General features: G+C 45.0%; 1 protein-coding gene across 6 annotated transcripts in view; it reads right to left on the reverse strand.

The window, feature by feature from the left end:
• Positions 1-12,679, reverse strand: part of HIVEP3 (HIVEP zinc finger 3) — a 376,034-nt gene extending 363,355 nt beyond the window's left edge. For 2 of the 6 annotated variants that reach the window (XM_034650313.1, XM_034650309.1), the window contains exon 1: positions 12,197-12,675. The gene's annotated coding sequence lies outside the window, so the exon portion shown is untranslated. Of the gene's footprint in view, positions 1-12,196 lie in introns of all 6 variants that reach the window. The other 4 variants (XM_034650324.1, XM_034650329.1, XM_034650304.1 and 1 more) reach the window with 3 other exon arrangements.
• Positions 12,680-13,190: the final 511 nt, after the last annotated feature.

The following is a 13,190-nucleotide window of genomic DNA, read 5'->3' on the forward strand; positions in this document are numbered from 1 at the left end:
TAAGTATTTACACAAGAGAAATGAGAAGACACATACACAAAAAAGCCTGTCTGTGAATGTGTGTCGAGCTTTTTTTTCAGTAGCCCCAAAACAGAAAACAACCCAAATGTCTATCAGTGGGTGAGTGGACAAGGGAGTGGCGGCACCCCCACGTGCGGGAGTGTCACAGGGCCCTGCAAGAGCAGGCTGCTGAGGGACACGACAGGAGCGAGTCTCAGAAGCACTCTCCTGAGTGACAGTCAGGAGCCACAAAGCACCTGTTGCAAGATTCCGTCTCTACGGAGTTCTAGAAATGGCAGAACTCTAATTTCAGAAACCTGCACGGTGGCGGCCGAGGGCAGGGGTGGAGGGAAGGAATGGACAGCAAACAGGCACAAGGGAGCTTCCAGGGAGTGACGGAACTGTTCTGTATCTTGACTGTGTTGTGGCTACATGGCTGGAGGTGTCTGTCAAAACTCACTGAAATGTATACATAAAAGGGTGGAATTTATTATATGTACATTATGCTCATTTTCAAAAGGAGACTTGACATCATCAGTCCCGCCTGAGATGTTCTGGGTTCGGGAGTGAGGACGTTAGATACGTTCTGCTTCATTTGTGTATTTCTTTTTTTTTCTCCTTTTCTTTCTCTCCCTCTTTCCTTCTTTCTTTCTTCCCTGCCCTCCTTCCCTCCTTCCTTGCTTCTTTTCTCCCTCCCTCCCTCGCTCCCTTCCCTCCCTCCTTCCCTCCTTTCCTTTCTCTCCTGAAAGCCTACTCTCTCCCTGTCCGTGCCAAGCTGGTGGCAGGCCCCTGAGCCCCAAGCATTTCCAGCACTGCCATTACAAATTAGTGGAAATGATCAGACATCAGGGAGACTGATTCTCAGCCTACTTCAGGGGGGCAGCTGTTCAGCAAAACTGGCCAGGGACCCACAGAGAAGGCTGGCAAGGCCACGAGGCTCTCTCATTGGGCTCCTCTGTGGTTTCTGCCTCCCAGATAGAAAGTATGCATATATTAGATGAAAAAGAGGAAACACCTTTCCAAGAATTGCTTGGCCTTGGGAGGAAGGGGTGGTCATTTGTCTCTGTCCAAGAAAAATATCATTCGCCCTTGAATTCTTCTGTCCAAAACCTCTGGCAGCGGGGTTAGGGGTGAGGGGCTGCAGCAGGGGAGAAAAGAAGGTAGAGGGAACAGGGAAAGCAGATGCTACACTGCCCTGGGGTAGCAGCAAGAGGAGCCCCTACCATCTTAAACCCTTGAAAGGACAGAGGGAGAGAAGAAAGCCTTCACCCAATCAGTTTCTGCCAGGCTCCCTAACGCCAGGGGCAGCCCTGCCCTAGCCGAATGAGAGGTGAACAGAGAAGTTAACAGGGCAGGCAGGCAGGCAGCAGGAATGGGAACAGAAGAAGAGACTGGCACGGTTCCCTCCGGTGGGCCTGCAGGGGGCCTGTGGCAGCCGGAACGTCCATCTGCTATGCGCCACCATTAGTAGACTCACAGGAAGGGAAAGGGACAATGACAATCCAAAAGCCCCTCGCTCAGAAATACACCAGGAAGTGAGCAGCAGGGCCCACCTGCCCAGGAGTAAACCACATGAGAGTAACCAGTCAAGGCTCTCTCGGACAGACCCCTCCTAGCAACAGAGAGTTATGAAGTCCCTCAGCCAAAAAGAATGCAAGTTGAGTTCAGCCAAGCGCAACCCAGCCACATGGGCAGTGGGAGGGTCTGGGGATGCCAGCTGTCTCCAAGTCCCGCTTGCTGGAAGATGAGAGAGCCAGTCTTAGAGAACTGGATGCTTGCACTTCTTTTTTTTTTTTTTTTCCCAAAAGAGAGTTGGTACCCAGGTGGGAAGGCCTATCATTTAATAACAATCTAAGAATGAAGAGATAAGGGTAGCATGAAGGTGAGACTCAGGCCCAACACGGGAAAAACAAACAAAAAACCCCAGCTATCCAGAAGAGAAAAGGTAGAAATTCTGAGCATTTAGCCCTTAGTGAGTGGAAAAGCAAAGAGACCATCTCTAATCCTAATTAACTCTCATTCCAGATTCGGAAAAAAGCTGCATCCAGAAGAATTGCCCTGTCAGAATAGGACAGTCAATGTGTGGAACTGAAAATCAGCTAAAAATCCATCAGTTCTCCCAAGTTACCAAGAAAGAAGAACTAATCCTCTAGCAGCCAATGACCTTCTCCATTTAAAGGCTAAAGTGTTAACCACTCGATGTCACTCATTTTTATTCTGGTAAGACTCTTACTGACAGGTTTAAAACATCCATACTCCATCCACTAGCACCGGTTAGTCTTCTATCTTAGCCTGGAAGGTACCTGTGCAAGGTTATATTACTAAGAACAAGCCATCATATCTACTGAACGAATCATGGAATAGACTGACTATTGAAATAAATGTGTATAAATACATATATCCTGTCAATAGACTCAGCCTAGTCTTTCACGTTTAGCAAGTGCTAAGGCTTATTATGATATTAAAGAAAACTCTGTAGATTTTTACTTATAAACCCTGTGGACTAGATAATATTAGCCATTCTACTGAACAACAAAGAAAACTGGATACTATAGAAAAATATCTTTTTGAATGACTAATGAGCTGGGAAGTTTGTAAGATATATTCAGGAAGTGAAAAGTAAGTAAAAGCTGGAACACAGAATGGAAGCCAAGCCCTGAAGCCAATTTGAGGATCTCTGCCAAACAAAGTGACCTCGAGGTTCATTTTTTGTGGCCTGAGGAGACAGGCAGAGAATTTCCCATAACTGATAAATGATATTCTCAATATGGATCCTGGAAGTCTAATAGGTACCAAGTTCAAGAAATTAAAAGAAATATGCACTCAGGTTCATCTTTGTGAAAATGTAAAACACCAAAGACAAAAAAACAAACATTCAAAAGTAGTGAGAGAAAAAAAGAAAGATTATTATCAAAGGAAACACAAGACTGACAGTAGATTTCAAAGATGATGGTGGAAAACAGAAGTCTGAATAATGATTTCATTGTATTGGAGAGAAAATAACTGTCAACCTAGAATTCTACCCCAAAAAGATAGCTCTCAAAACCAAGGGAAAATTTACTGTATTTTCAAGCAGAGAACTTATCACCAGCAGACCCTCAAATAAGAAAATTCTAAAGAATGTACTTCAGACTCCCTCAGAGAATCTTAAACAAAGCAAAATTGGCAGAGCTCTATTAATATCAGTCAGATTAGACTTTAAATTCTTAAAGACTTAAAGAATCACTAGAGAAACAAACGCCACTCCATTATTAAAGATCCAATTCACCAGAAAGATAAAACAATTCTAAACTTGTAGGTACATATTAATAAAGGCCCAAAATATATAAAACAAAAAACTGGCAGAACCATAAGGAGAAAGAAAAATCCACAATCATAGTGGGAGATTGTAATACACTTCTCTGAATGACTAATTGATCAGGCACACAAAAATTAGTGATGACAGAAAAGATTTGAACAACACAGTTAAGAAGTTTTATCCAGTAGAGTTAAACAGAGCACTATATGTAACAATGACAGAATCCAGGCAACATTGTGGAAACTGACCACATACTAAGCCTCACACAATAAGACTCGACAAATATAAATACAGAAGGTTGAATAAAATTTACAAACAACATTTACCAACCATGATACGATTAAGTTAGAAATCAGTATCAAAAAGGTAACAACAGGGCGCCTGGGGGGCTCAGTCAGTTATGTATTTGCCTTTGGCTCAGGTCATGATCCTGAGGTCCTGGGATCAAGCCCTGCATCAGGTTCCCCACTGAGCGGGACTCACTCTGCCCCTCACCTGCTCTCATGTTCTCTCTCACTCTTTCTTTCTCTCACATAAATAAATAAAATCTCAAAAAAAAAAAAAAAGGTAACAACAAAGGAAAAAAAGAGAGGTCAGGACATGAAGAAACACAGGTACACATAACTTATAAGTCAAAGAATAAATAACAGTGGAAATCAGAAAATACTTAGAACCAAATGACACAAACAGATTACATATCAAAAAATGTGTCACGAAGTTAGAATGGAAATACATAACCTATAATGTTCATAACAGAAAAAAAGTCAAAGATTCAACTTAAGAAGTTCAGAAAGAACAACAGACCAAGCCTAAATAAGTTAGAATGGAGAAAATAATAAAAATTAGTATAGAAATTAATGAACTAGAAAACAAAATAAATGATAGAGAAGATCACAAAGTCAACAACCAATTCTTTAAAAGACTAATAAGAAGACAAAATTCTGAAAAGGGTGTTCAACAAAAGATTATAGAAGCCACAATAGCATTATAAATGAAAAGGGGATATATCACCATAAATGCTACGGAGCTCAAAAGGATAAAAAAGCATATTATAAATAAGTTTATGGTAAAAATTTTGAAAATTCAGACAAATGGATAAATTCCTTAGAAAAAATCTAACTTACAAAATCAATTCCAGAAAAAAAAAATTAAACCTGAAGTAGCCCAATAACCATGGAACCGGAGGCTAAAAATCTCCAGGAAAGGAAGAATCCAGCCCCACATAACTCTTTTTGAGAAGAGACAAAGAGAAAACATTGTACAGCTCACGTCACAAGTCTAGCAGAACTTGATACAAAAGCCTGACAACAATAATATGAGAAATGAAAACCACAGTCCAATACACTCATGAATGAACAGAGATGCACAACTTCTAAACAAAATAACAGTAACACAAATCTAGCAACATGTAACAAAATGAATCCACCATGACCAAGTCAGGTTTACTCTAGGAAAACAAGATTAATTTTACGTTGAAAAATAGCTGACCAGACATTAACAAATTAAAGGGAAAAAAATTACATAAATTCTGTCCAAAAATGCAGGAGAAGTATTTTTAAAAGATCCACTCGTGATTTAAAAAAAAAACAAACAATTTGCAAACTACTGCAGAATGGTAGTTCCTCGTCCTGATAAACGATACCAAATCCATAGAGAACATCATTCTCAAGGGAAAATGCTAACCATGAAAGGCAAAACTAAAACTTTTAAAAGGCAATACAAGAGACTATTTTATGACTTTACCATAGGGAAAGACATCATTGAAAAGACACAAAAAGTTCACTGATAAAAGAAAGATTGATAAAATTTTATTACATTAAAATTCAGAATTTCTGCCACTCTAAAAATACTATAAAGGATCCAGAACTATTCCACAAATTAGGAGAAGTTATTTTCAACACTAAGAAATAGTTTCCAGCATACATAAATAAATTCTACAAATAAATAAGAAAAAGACAAACTACCTAATTTTTAAATAAATGGACAAGAGACTTGAAAAGGCACTTCATGCACACATACACGCACACACACCCAAAAAGGTCCACAAGCCTAGGAAGAGAAGCTGAACTCTTGAGTAACCAAATGTACACAAATTAAAAGCAGATATGATACCATTACACACCCACAAGACTGGCAAAAATTTCGGACAATACCCAACAAGACAAAGTGCTAGCAAGGATATAGAGCAAAAGGAAAGATCATACACTGCCCCTGGGTACAGAAACCAGTCAAACACAATAGAAATTAGTTTTTTTGCTGGGGTGAAATTCACACAACATCACGGAAGTTAATTTTGAACTAGTCTAGTAGCACTGAAGAGGCCCACAGTCTATGACCAGTAATTCTACTCCTCTGTATATTCCCTGAGCAAGCGCTCATACATGTTCACGGGGGTGGGGGAGGGGGCTTGAACAAGAATACGCACAGCAGCATAATTTAAAATAGCAAAAAAAAAAAAAAGTGGAAGTAACTTCAGTGTCTGTTAATCATAGGATATGTAAACCACCATATATTCATTCAGTGGAATATCACAGTTCAGCAAAGCGACAAAAATGTCAGTTACACTCAACAACAGGAACAGATCCAGGAATGAAATATTGAACGCGGGTCGCCACAGTCAGAGGGGATCCCAAACACAATGTGGGAGCTGGGTCCCAAGATCCCAGGCTGGGCAAGGTATGATTCCCTTCAGGAAGGTGAAGGGACTTGAAGAGGTCTCATGAGGGCACTCGGGGCGGGGGGGAGGCGGACGGGGGGGTCAGGTAATCAGCAATTTACCACCAACAGATACGGAAATATTTCCCTTGTGTGCCAACCAGTGTAGCCAAGGTGGCCCGCGTGGGCTAAGTATGAACACAGGACTACCAATGGTCTAATTCCACTTATATAAGGTTCACAGACATACACAACCAGAGAGACTGTGTAGAAATACAAAACATAAGAGGGTAAGACAATAAAGAAAAGCATGGGGGAAAGAAACAGAAATATCCAGAAAATGATTATCCCAAAAGGAAAGCGATGGGACAGGATAGATCAGGGAATCACTGTTCAAAGGTAAGAGATAACATTTCTTGTAAGTTGACTGGTAAGTACCTTTACACCTTTATCTACAGTTTATAAGTGTTCTTTTGAATCTAGTGGCTATTTTATCAACGCTACTTAAAAAGAGGTTCATAGAGAAAAATTTAAGAAGACACTTCTATAACAAATTGCTGTGGTTCCTGCCCCATCTCTTCTAGTTGCTTGGCAAAGAGGATCTCCTCAGTTGTAACTGGCGGAGCTCTTAAACGCACTTAAAATTCTAAGAGCTCCCACCCAAAGCACTCCAGTAGCACCCTTGCCAGAAGCTCTCCAGCACGGTGCAGCAAGCCCCAGCCGCCAGAGTACATCCGCTCTGACTCTTATTTAATGTCATCATAATCACAATGCTGGTTTGTTTGTTTGTTTTTTAATCTCCTGGAATCTTCTCAAACTCTGAAATCTTTAAAATGAGGGCACGGAGCAAATGACTCCGTCCTGTCTCTCTTGCTAGATTGCGGTAGTGATGCTCTCATTTTCAGTCCTTTACCATATGCCTCAGCTGTGTGATGCCCCAATTCTCTTCTTTGAGATTTGCTGACAGTCAGGGAAGTTTCTGAGAGTATATTAAGTATATATCGAGGGCCAGGGAGTGCAGGGAGTTTGGGAGGTTGCATGCATGTGTTTTTTTTTCGCAACTCCAGCCATGCCTGGCGTTTGTAGCTTCAACATTCACTTTTTCAGCTATTTGTGAACAACCCCTCGTGACAATCTTCCTTCTCCTGAAACACAAGTGTTAATGCTGCATCACAAAGCTACAGGGCCAGAGCAGGTCTCTCCGCTACAGAGGGAGCCTTGTCGAAGCTCCCCGCCAGGAAAACAGGAACTCTCTGAAGTAAGCAAAACTTTATTTCCTTGAGTGCACCTTGAAAAGGCAAGTAATCAGTGGTGCATGAATATTCCTGGGACTCTCTCCTCTCTGGCCGGAAACCAGATTCAGAAGGAAGTCAAGGACCTATACAAATATTTCTGCATTTGCAAATTTGGGGCTCTGCCCAATGGTTGAGATCTAGCCATAGAAAACGTCAGGGGTCTGCTGTAATGACTCTTGATTGAGGAGGATGTCAGAATTTCCTTTTAAATTCAATCAGTTCCTCTTTATCAGGGTGCCTCTGGTCTTAAGATAGCCTCAGCCTCTCCCACCAGGCCTGGGAGTCCCACGAATGGCGAATAGACCCACCTTTGTGACAGAGGCTCAGCAGAGCGCGTCCTGTCCTTATAACACCACTTTTACTTTGCTTCATCGCTACTCTTTGCTTACCAGTCATGCACACATTACCCGTTTTTTTAAAAGTTGGTCCCGAACCCCAATTCGAGGACCCATGTGCGTTCAGAGAGTTTCCAGGATTCCTGAGACCAACTTCCCTGTGCTTCTCTCTGGCTTCGCTGCCCAGATCTGAGGGTCTTTCTCAGTGCGTCTCCGCTGCACATGTGGGTAGATGGAAAGCCCCACTCCTGACCTTCTTCTCACAGGAATGCCAGCCACACCTGCTGTTTCGTAGCACTTAGTAATGAGGGGAAGAATCACATCACTAGGCAGGCAGGGCTTTTACCAACAAGCTGGATCTATGGCTCAAACACATATTCCCAAGTGGGACCCTCCCCACTCTCTCTGGGAAGTGGGGTTCGGTCACCTCCCACCATTACTTCCTTTGCCTTCCAAGCCCCCTGATTTTGGAGAATACCCTTTTCTCTACCTTAGTACATCAGTAACCCCTTGCTTATATATATGGAACTTCTGGACCGTTCTCAGCGTTTCTGATCATATTCAATGGCCTGTTGTCAACAGGTTTTGGGGTTTTTTTTTTTTAGCGAGTTCAAAAATGTCTTCAAAAGATTTACCAAAAGGATGAATTTATGTACACCGAGAAATTGAACAGATACTCTTCTGATACTTTAAATTAGTGTCGTCACATTTTTGACATATGTATGAGATTCAAAAATACGCTTTAAAAAGTGTCAGCCTTCAATTCACTGTCCTCTGCTTTTGTTTTTCCTATCGCGTTTGTTTCTGGAGTAAACTGTTAACTTAGGAAATAGGCATTGGGTCAGGCAAAGTTTAGCGCTGCTGGTGCAACTCAGATATCCTTCCAGTTTTGAGCACAGTGTCTGATTTGCTTAACGACCACAGTGTAGCGTGAGAGTGTTGCTATGACATCTTGAACTCATTTTTCTGACTAGTTTTTCAACAGCACACTGGTAGTGGGGAGCCCACAGTGCCTACCCTGACGTAAGAGATGCATGCCACGAGGGGTAGCCTCTCCTGCCCCATCTTTTCTATCATCGGGTCTCTTCCAATCAGTTCCAGCACTCAAGTCACCAAGTGGGAAGACTCTAAGCGTGTCTTTGGTCACAAGAAGACAGGTTTCCCTCTCAGGATTTTCTATAGATCAAATGTTAGAACATAAGCACTGCTAATACCAGCATAATGGTTCCCTGCTAAATTTCAGCAAAAGGTCATAAAGTTCTCAATTAATTTCAACAGGAGTGCTTTATAGTTATAATTTTGATCAGAAAGCCCGTGGCTGTCCAGAAACCTCAAAGGTTCTGTTATCCGTCATAAATGCACTTTTTCCTTTAAGCATCATGCAAAAAAACAAAACAAAAAACAAAAAACACTTGGTTAACTGCACAATCTCATGCCTTCTACGATGGGACCCACAGAATGTCATTCAAACTGCTCTTGATGCATAAAGGTCATTGTAAACATCAGTGACTGGGCTACAAAACAGAGTTTGGAAGACCTATCAAAATACATAAAATTTCATTGCATTGCTTACATTAAATACTTGTATTAGATAGCCGTAAAATTCTATGCTTTTAATGCCTGTGCCTTTGAAATTGTATTTCATTTTTTTTTAAATTTTTTTCTGTTTCGTACATTGCTAGTACTTCTTACTGGCACTTAACAAAGAGAGCTTTAATAGCCCCGCACTGTACTCTGTCAATCTCTTCCAGTTTGTTAGGGGTACTTGGCAAATTAAAACAAAGCCCCTTAGAACTTTACATAAATGAAAACTCCTAAAAGAAAATATGAAATGTTCTGCAGTGATCAAAATCTACGAACTGTAGCTCATGGACCTTATGACCTCTCTCTTTGGTTTACCACCAAGGTCCCAACTGGGTGAGTGAAACTGTGCAAATGTGAGCATCACATTGCTCTGCTGTTGCCTTGATCCTGGCTAGCTACAGAGCACATGTGACTTTTCAACCCGTATCATTTTCTGCTCAAGATGTTTCGGTGGGCTTGGGAAGGTACGATGATGATACGCACTTCACAGATGAAACACAACGTTGGTCAACATGTGGCTGAGCCTGGCCAGAAACACCAGCGCTGCCTGCTAGTGCAGCCAGTGACCCCTGCCCTACCTTCCCTGCGCTTCTGTGGATTTGCAAACATGCTTTGATCCCCCCAGAAACGGAACGAAGGACAGCATGTCAGGGCCTCCCTGGTGGACAGTGAGGAGACAGGAAAGAACCCAAAAGGCATCAGGAACTGACAGAGCATAAGTGGGAGACAAGTTCAAAGCCATCCAGCTGTCACACAGCTTTCTCTACATTATCTCCCACAAGTTGGGGCCTGGAATCTGCCAGGACTTCAGACTAAACGCATCTTCTTCTTGCCGGGACCTGTCACACACTCAATGCCTCAAAAGCCCACTCGGCCAGGACCCCGAAGGCAGCACCCCTTTCTCCACTCCAAGGAGGGTGGCCGTCTCTGCAACACAATGGGCGGAGACAAGCCAAGCCCAGTAGCAGCGGAGCAGGGCCTGTTCTGCTGCTGTGTGTACACGTTCGTACCAGGCCCTTACAGCAGACCCACCAGGGTGCTGGGGGGGGAAACAATGTGAGTCTGAAGAGGCCAGACTTTCCCATCAAGTGAACAAGTCTACCCAGCAGCCCTAGGCTGAAGTGCTAAGGGGTGTGATAAAGGAGCCCCATGTGACTATTCTGGGTCTTCTGTGTGCCTTCACTAAACAGAATGGGAAGGAAGAACAGACAGTAAAGGGTCATACACACCTTCTCTCCTCCTGCGGATATCCATATCTCCATGGGACAGCTATTCTCCTATCTCCCCAAAAAAACCCACAACATTTTAATGCAAGAATGCAAAGGGTCTCCGGCCTCTGCCAAAGTCATCACAGTTTTAAAGAGCAAAGGCCAAGCAGCTCAGCCAGCCTCTGAGGTTTTCTCAAGCCCCACAGGGTGGCCCAACCCGGAGCAAAACTGAAACCCCAGCAGGGCAGAAACTCCTTCCTTCTGGGAAGCATGAAGAACAGCCGGGACCTAAAGCAAGTGAGCCTGGATTCAGGCTCCTGTTCTCCGTTCAGTGAGGAACCTAGGGGCCCTACAGGGATGATTCCAACCTTCTACAGGGTTCAAGACGGGTGGAATGACCAAAGGAAAATTCGGACAAGCAATGACCAGCTGAAAGGGATGTGGGAGGGTCTTCAGATCAACAGCAATCCCAAGCCAACGCCACCCTGTCCCCCATAAACACGTGGTCTTTGCCTCCGGGTGTTTCACAGAAGTTGCTCAAATTGTTCCACCTTTCCCCCGCACTCTCCCCGCCCCCAGCATACACATAGTTACATAAAAATATCTAAAATGTGGGACCCAACTCCTTCAGTCCGGGGGAGGACCGGGAAATGATGGGGAGCTGCTCGGTGGGGTGCACGGTCTGATCATTAGTTGAGGTTACATAATCACACAGACAGGGCTGGAGAAGGCTCCCTGGAGATCAGTTCAGCGCACACACCATTCTCCGCCACCCCCCCCCAAGCCCAAAAAGCTAGCCAGTTTTAACACAACCCACAACCGAAGCACACGATGTGGCTTGGGGTAGGGGCAGGGGGGGCACCTGGCTGCTGCTGTGACAATGCCAAGGGCTGCCAGAACAGACCCTCCTGCCTGCAACCACTGCCCCCAAAGTTCAAGGGAGGGCCGAGCCACAGAAGTTGTCCTGGCCTGCAACGTTAACCGATGGAGCCACGTTCAACGAAACCAGCGCCCGGCCTCCCAGCCCCTCTACACCACTTAGGTCCGAGGCTATGTGGGTTCAGGCTGTCCGCCACGCTCAGCAGTCCCCAGGCAGCCCGTGCAGTCTCAGCCGGGGCCATTCAGCACCACCAGTGTTTCCAATTTTAAAAGATGGTCAAATGTGGGGCACAGCTTGGAGAGGGGGGCACCGGCGTTGCTGGCGGTAAGGCAAGAATCCCCAACAGAGCAGGAGTTTGCTTTCTGTTCGGTTTTGTTTGCAGGGGAGACAGCCTGCGATTCTGCTTTAGAACAGGGCGGTGAAGGGGAGAAGGGAAAGCTCTCCCTCTGCCTTGGCACCCATCATCCCCCCGCCCCCCGAATCTCCTCTTCGGCAGCAGAGACCGCTCGGGTCGCCCTGAACCATCCCGGGGCGACAGCCAGGGCAGCAGCAGAAAGCGCAGGTGCCGGGCGGCGAGGCGATCGCCGGCCTCGGATGCTCCCGAGCGAGCCTGCGGGCCGGGGCGCGGGTGGGGCGGCGGCGGGGGAGCGGGGAGCGCGCGGCGCGCACAGGGTTACAGCCCCGGCCGCCCGGATTGACGCGCGGGGGTCACTTGAGGCTCGCGCCGCTCCCCCGGCACCAGGCCGAGCAGCCGCTCAGCCCACCGAGGGCACCGCACGCCGCGCGGCCGCCCACCCGGACACCTTGCCCAAGAAAGGCAACGACAAGATGGAATCGCAGCCCGCTATTCCGCTTCCCCGTGGCGGCCGCAGGCAAAAGCACAATAAATAAAATCGAGCGCAAGGAATCCATCCGCCGAATAAAAATCCAGAGTCCCCTACCTTCGGCCTTGGGATGGCAAACTGGTCCTGTGTTCTCTGACCCACGGATCCAGCCCCTTCTTCATGAATTATTCCGGCCAGTCGGGATTTTGTGCATTTTTTTCATGAACACCTGTTTCAAGTAAGGGGTAAAGACCTTATTGAAAGAATTGTCCTTAAAAAATAACGTGTGCATACGTATGTCCATCCAGGCATGCATGCGTGTTTGTATACACACATGTGCACACGGAACGTACGTGTACATTGAAGCACCAAACTAGGCAGCTGGATAATGGGAGAGTCGGCTGGTTGTGAGCATGCTCGCGCCGGGAACAGATCCACCCTCTGTTATTCCTCTGAATAAATATAAATCACGATCAGAAACCCAAACAGTAGCATCCCTCTTGAATTCCTGCTGCTGAAAAACACGGAATAAATTCAGCCCGCAGACACAGAATCTAATCAGCAGCTGTTTGCTGAATCCAGAGCCAACCCATGCCTCGCTTGTCTTTTCCACTATGAGTCCAGACCCTTTTTTGAAAGGGGTTTTAACCTTTTAAAGATACAGTACACCAATTATCACTCCCGAATAGCTATTCCTCCAAGCGCGGGAGGCTGGTCCCATGCCTAAAGCCACAGGACAGGCTTGCACAAAGTGATTATGATTTCATTTATCTGCGGCTTTTTAACAAGATACAGCGAAAGAGAGAGAGAGAGAATGCAAATGCAGGGTATAAAACTGGAGATACATATTTATTGCAGTGATGGGCTTCTCGGTGACTAATCAGCATGTTATGTAAACACTATGATCCTTCCTTTCTGAACACACATATTCACAGGGTCAGACAATGCAGGGGACACCTGTCACCCCTTACAAGCCCCTCACTGCTGTCAGAGGACCAGGAAGCTTGCCAAAGGGACTGAAGGAAGTGGAGACTTGTGCCACCTCAAGAGTTAACCACAGGGTACTCTTGCCCTATCTTGCCCACAGCCTCAGGTGCCATGTCCTCAAGCT

The sequence above is a fragment of the Ailuropoda melanoleuca genome, chromosome 2, assembly GCF_002007445.2.
Source record: "Ailuropoda melanoleuca isolate Jingjing chromosome 2, ASM200744v2, whole genome shotgun sequence".
NCBI lineage: Eukaryota > Metazoa > Chordata > Mammalia > Carnivora > Ursidae > Ailuropoda > Ailuropoda melanoleuca.